This window comes from Diadema setosum, chromosome 12 (genome assembly GCF_964275005.1).
Source record: "Diadema setosum chromosome 12, eeDiaSeto1, whole genome shotgun sequence".
Lineage (NCBI taxonomy): Eukaryota > Metazoa > Echinodermata > Echinoidea > Diadematoida > Diadematidae > Diadema > Diadema setosum.
The window spans coordinates 30604361-30610658 of NC_092696.1; the positions used below are offsets into that span (position 1 = coordinate 30604361).

Sequence of the window (6298 nt, forward strand, 5' to 3'; positions counted from 1 at the left end):
GGGATTCTTTTACAATATATCCATTTCACTTGATTCATTTCAGCCCTAAATTTACTGTAAAGGAAATTAAACACATGAATTTTCAATTCTATTAGCTTTTTATTTCTTTGCAACAAACTCAAATTCTGCTTAAGGAGAAATTCAGTCTAAAAATAAGTTAGTCTGATAAAAAAGAGTAAAATCTTACGAGTTCAACGCTAAGAATTTGACTGTTAATCTCATGAAAAATAGGGAAGTTATGATTTTTTTTTTCATTTTGCTAATTTTTTGCAAATCATCCATGTACAGTGGATAAGAATATGCACCCGAGTGATCTGACCATGTCATACCCTCACAATTTTCCATTGATCGTGTGCAAAACATTAAGAAAATTCAATGTTTCTGTCATTAAAGTCTGACATATGATGTTATTTCTGGTTGCATAACTTCGTAATAGTGATGTTAGATGTATCAGGATTTGAGCCTCGAGCATAATTGCGTATGAATGAAAAACTGGAAATGTCAATTTTTATTTACAACCTATACGGCAAGATGTGAGGGGATGACATGCTCACCTTGCCATTTGCATGTTCATATTGACCGTTCAAGAACTGTTTCCTAAAAAAATAGCGAAACTTCAAAATGTCATAACTTCCTTATTTTTCATGCGATATCGATCACAATTTTGCCATTGAACTCGTAATACTTTTTCTTATCAGACTATACAATTTCTATTTGGACTGGATATCCTCTTCAGAAAATGGCTAATAACTAGTTTCATAATTAAAACCCTTTTCTCAACTACGCTGCACTCACTGGCACTATTCTAAATACAGTATCAGGCATGCATAATACTTTGACATGATTTTTCCTCTATTTTCTTCTGAAATTCCATCTGCATTGTGATTGTCACCCTTATGGCACATTACATGTTGCATAATGGAGACAATGGACTTTTAGAGGCCTAAATAACTTTGATGTTTTCGTAACTTGCAAAGGCTAACTTGTTGGTTCTTGGTGGTTTTGTGGCATAGTGGATAAAACTCCCGACTCAGAATTTTAGAAGAAACGATATTCTAGTTAATTCGTGATTGACCAATCACAGACGTTTTTACTTCTTATTTCAGGTCATCTCGTATATATCTCAACCAATCACGGTGCAGTTTATAAAAACTTTGGGGAATCCCCCTCTTGCCGTCCAATATTTTAAATATTGGTCGCCTCGGCAAAAAATATTGGTCGAGTTCAACAAACTTTTTAAGTGGGTTGGAGGTTATGAGGTGCGTCGACAAAATAACACTTGTATTTGGGCTCTAAAAATCCTCTGTATGGATAATAATACGTGATATTATTGTACTAATGTTAATAATATGTGGCCTCCATGAAAGTTTATCGTCCCCTGTAATCCCAAAGAATTTTATATGAGATACACGTTCTAATTGAGTGTCATCAAAAATAGTATCTTTGCGCAAACATTCTATAGAATTGCTAAATAACATATATTTAGTTTTTAAAAGATTAAGAGATAATTTATTAGCTCTTATCCACTGGGTCACTTTTTTCAATTCGGAATTAACAATGTGCACAAAGTAATGAATATCTAAATTAGCAAAGTAATGAACATCTAAATTAGCATCGGAACTTGTGCTGACTTAGTTTGTCGACCTCATTTATGCCCATTTCGTTGTTCATGACCTGCAAGTCCCTATTGCCAAATTTTTGAAAGAAAAGAAATAGTTTACTGAAATATCAATTTAGTGAAATAAAATGAATAAACAATCAGATATTGACGTTAATAAAATCATTACCAGAACAAGGAAATGTACAGATGTACGATTATAAAATATTGGGGTACATTATGTTACGGTGAGAGATCCTCGCGGAGGTAGCGTTGCGACCGAGCGGATGAGGGTGTTGTAGGGGGTATCACGGTAGAGACTTTTTGTAAAATCAGAGTATAAAAGTCTCGTTTACAGAACAAGTTTATTCAAATTTCAAGAGATTGAACATAGTGAAAAAATAACTGGGAAGGACTATCATCCTAACTTATGAAAACTGTTCATTTTACTATAAGTACGAGCAGAGCGAGTGAGCCACTCTCACTTTGCCATTCACCTGAAATGTATTCATTAAAATCTTGAACGTGATCGCATTGTTCGAGCAATAAAAATTATTCTTATATTGCTAAAAAGCAGAGAAGGAAAATTGCAAGGTTTACTGAAGGTTATGTTTCAGTGGGCACACTCGAGGACGCGAGGCTACCATCAATATACACTAAATTTCCTCATAAGTAAACATTGGTGTATAGATAATGTATGTCTAGCGTATGGGGTGGGGGGGGGGCAACCCCCCCCCCCCCCACTTCCGGCGCCCTTGCCCACAAGACATACACGGCTTAAAACGAAAATATTATCCGTCAGCATTCCTGGATGTATAACCGCCTATAGCCAATTATAAATGATATACTTTTCTTCCCTTTATTATGTTTACTTTTCAAACGCAAGCTGAGAACAAAGAACATACCAGATAATTTGAAGATGGCACGTTATTAAGATTCTGTTATTTTCTTCGCTAAAAATGCTGAACTGCGTCATGTATTGAAGATGTCTCAAATCAACTTGGAAAAGTAGTTATTTATTTTTTTTTTTATTTATTATTATTATTATTATTATTTTTACGAAAAGGTAATCTTACCTGTATGCAGGTTCATAATACTTTTTGGCATACGTTGTAATGTAGTCAATTGATATTTCACAACGGGCACAACAGTCTTTGTTGGTCAATGTTAGTCTCCCTCTTTCCCTCCACTATTTCTCAGTTACTGCAAAAACAATATTCGAATTGTGTAATTTGGGAGACTTACTGTTTCTCTTCGAAGAGCATATTCTTAAAAGCACTGCTCCTGCTTTTCAATAAGTCCCTCTGTTGTAATCTCTAGTCCATGCATCTCATCGTCTTTTTATGCAAAAAGTCATTGGTATCTTATATCATCCTCTTTAAAAAAAAGCAAAAGAAAAAGCTAAAACTGGTGTTAAACCTTTGATCTTAGTACACAATATTTAACTCCGAAATTTTCAGCTGTTGGCGCTATACAGCCTTCATCAGCAGAATGACCAGTCTTTGCCTTGTTCACGTGACGGTTCATAAACGGGTCATAGACTTTCGGAAGTTTGTACCGCACCCAGTCTTTGTTGAGAGAAGGTTGGTAGACCCTGATGTAGATTACTTTTTTAATTCCCGTTTTAAAGTATCGAGGTTCCCGGTCTAGAACCTCCACCTTCTCCAGGTCCACGTGATGGCCTGGCGATATGAAGAGGACGTGTCGTGATAATAATAGTCATGCACATCACTATTACACCACTAGTTCACTACGTAAAATGTTTGTGATAAGTCGATACTCGATAGTCTCAATCACAAAATGTTTCAAACATTTGATATTCAAGGTCGCACTCCGCGCGTGAAAACGTCGCACTCGACTAAAGATTCACATGTAATAGACATTGCTGAACAAACACGCACGCACTTGCCCTCTGCTGCGACACGGATTGTCGCCCCCGTCACGGATTGTCGTGTGGCGACAATCCGTGACGCTTGTGCAGTTCCCAGTTTTTGACCTCGATGGCGACAATCCATGATGGCAAGAAAATTGTTGCGACACGGATTGTCGCCCCGTCAAGGATTGTCGCCCCGGGCTCGGGGTGGTTGCTCCGGTGTTAAGCTTTTGTGGGATGGGTATAACTGGTAAGTTATGCGTATGTGTGTGTGTGTGTGTGTGTGTGTGTGTGTATTTGTTGTGAGCTGCATGGTATGTGCTGTGTATGATTTGTAGGTGCGTACAATAAGTGACTTGTTTATGAGTTTCCGTATTTGTGTGTGTGTGTGTGTTTGGAGTATATTAATACAATATATAGAAACTGTGCATGTGTGGTGGTTGTATAGTGGTAGTGGTTTGTTTGTCTGTGTGTATACGTGTGCCTGTATGCGTAAGTGTGTATGTGGTATATAGTGGCGTATGTGTATATCAAAGGGTATGTGATGGTGCATGTTTGTGGGCGTAGTTTTGTGCCTGCATGAGTATCTGAGGGGTTTGGTGTTCGTGGGCTATGTAGGCCCTACGTATGTGTGTTGTGTGTGAGCATTCGTGTGTCTACGTAAGGCCCTGCCAGTCACATAATGCTCTGCGTCCCGCGTTACGTCCAAATAAGTCATTTTTTTTTTTTTTTTTCTGCGGACACCCGCGGATCCCTTGTTGTCACCAGAGCATTTTTACAAAACATATGGGAAAAAATATGCGGGCGATACGGAGAGATACGACCAAATGCCAATACTTGCGTCCACTTGCGGATATTCTTACGAATTGGCACGTAATTTTGTTCTTTCAAATTGCATAAACTTCCGAATAGTTCGGAACACTTGCGGAGAGTTGCGACTATTTACGGAGAGTTGCGGATATTTTCGGATAGTTACAGATTGTTATAAATAATTATGTACATTACGACGATCCCTGCCAAATCAATGTATTATGACAGCAAATTAATCACACATTAGACTGTCTTACATTGTACACTGGGGAAAACTGAAATTGAATTTACGTACAAGTTGTGAAAAGTTTTCACATTTGTTTAATTTGCTTTACAGTAATAAAAGATATATGAAATTTGAAGTTTGAATTTCATTTGTGCAGCTCAAATATGGATAAACATCATAAATGTAAAGACTATATAACATTATTATACCACATTTAGAATACAATCTAGATCGATAAATTCAACAGAGTTTAAGTTAAACAGAGCCTGTTTGTGGAAATCATCAATGATAAAATGAAAAATAAGATAATTGGTGTTATATACAGGCCACCAAATCATAAAACCAAAACGTTTTTAGAAAATTTTGATGAATGCCTCAACACGATTACACAAGAAAATAAGGAAAGTTATATTATGGGCGACTATAACATATATATGGACTATATTATGGCCGCCATACATATGGCGGATCAACTTGAAGGGTGCGGTTGTGTGTCAAGTCTTGTTCAAGTATAAATTATACCTTTCTGAGGACATTTCAACTGGAAATTTTTGTTGTGAATACTAAGGATGAGGACACATTTCTGCGAAATATAGGTTCTTCATAAAACCGACATGCCTGCAGGTGGAAAAACTCAAGAAAATTCTCGGAAGACCAGAAGGGGCAAGTTGTCAGAGAATGACCGGCGAAGGGACAAGACCCCCGCCGGTGAGCCCGGGGCCGATGAATCGAACTTGAGCTCAGACGAGGAGTCAACTCCAGCTGGTCAGTCAAGCAGCCATAGCTTCGACAGCACGCTGAAAGACGCCATTGAACGCCAAATTGGGCATTCTCTGCGGTCACCGGAGCTTGTCAAACAGATTGCCAACGAAGTTTTTGAGGTGATTGCTGCGAAGCTCGAAGAGCGTGTAACGTCCAAAGTGTATGATGCTGTGTCCTTGGACCTTCAAAAGCACGCTGACGAGCTTGACGCCATGAAAAAGAAAATCTCAGATATGCAGAGGGACATCCAAAAACTCAACTCATGCGATCGACCGCAGCCACCGTATAACTCCACGGCCATGGCAGGATAACACCGCCGATGATCGCAACGCGCCTTACGATCCAACCCTATCGTACGCAGATGCAACCAGAAGGAAGGGACCTCGAGCGATTATCATCAAGTTCAGCCGCTACAACGCGCGAAGCGATGTCTACAAAGCCCGCACTCGACTGAAGGACATACAAGGACCCAAGATCTTCATCAGAGAGGACCTAACTGCTAGCCGAGCCGCACTTTACAGGAAGCTTGTCAGTAGCAGAAAGGCGAAGACCTGCTGGACACAAGACGGCATCATTTTCGCCCTCAACAAAGACGCCAAGCGAGTCAGAATCTCATCTGCACAGGACATCGAAAATATGTGAGACTGATCGTTACGTATCTTTTGTATGTTAAATGTGTAGTAATATACAAAATATATATATTTTTAATGATTGCACATAAATCAAATATTTCTCAACAGGCAAATATAAAATATCCTTGTTTAATGTGTAATCTTTCAGTTAGAGTGAATCAGAAGGCTGCCCTCTGTGCAGGGTGTCAAATGTGGTGTCACGTCAAATGTGGAGTCCCCATTACTGACTTTGAAAGTAACGTGGACTGGATTTGCCAGAAATGTACATTCACTGAACTGCCATTTCATAACAGTTTGGATTATTATGATAGTGACTCACAGCTATTACCTCTGTTTGATATCGACCATGAAACGGTCTCTCCCAGAAACGAAGTCCGATCTGATCTTAATGATGATAA

General features: G+C 38.7%; 1 pseudogene; it reads left to right on the top strand.

Annotated features, from left to right (window-relative positions):
• The first annotated feature begins 5120 nt into the window (after window positions 1-5120).
• Window positions 5121-5910, top strand: LOC140235969 (uncharacterized; annotated as a pseudogene).
• Window positions 5911-6298: the final 388 nt, after the last annotated feature.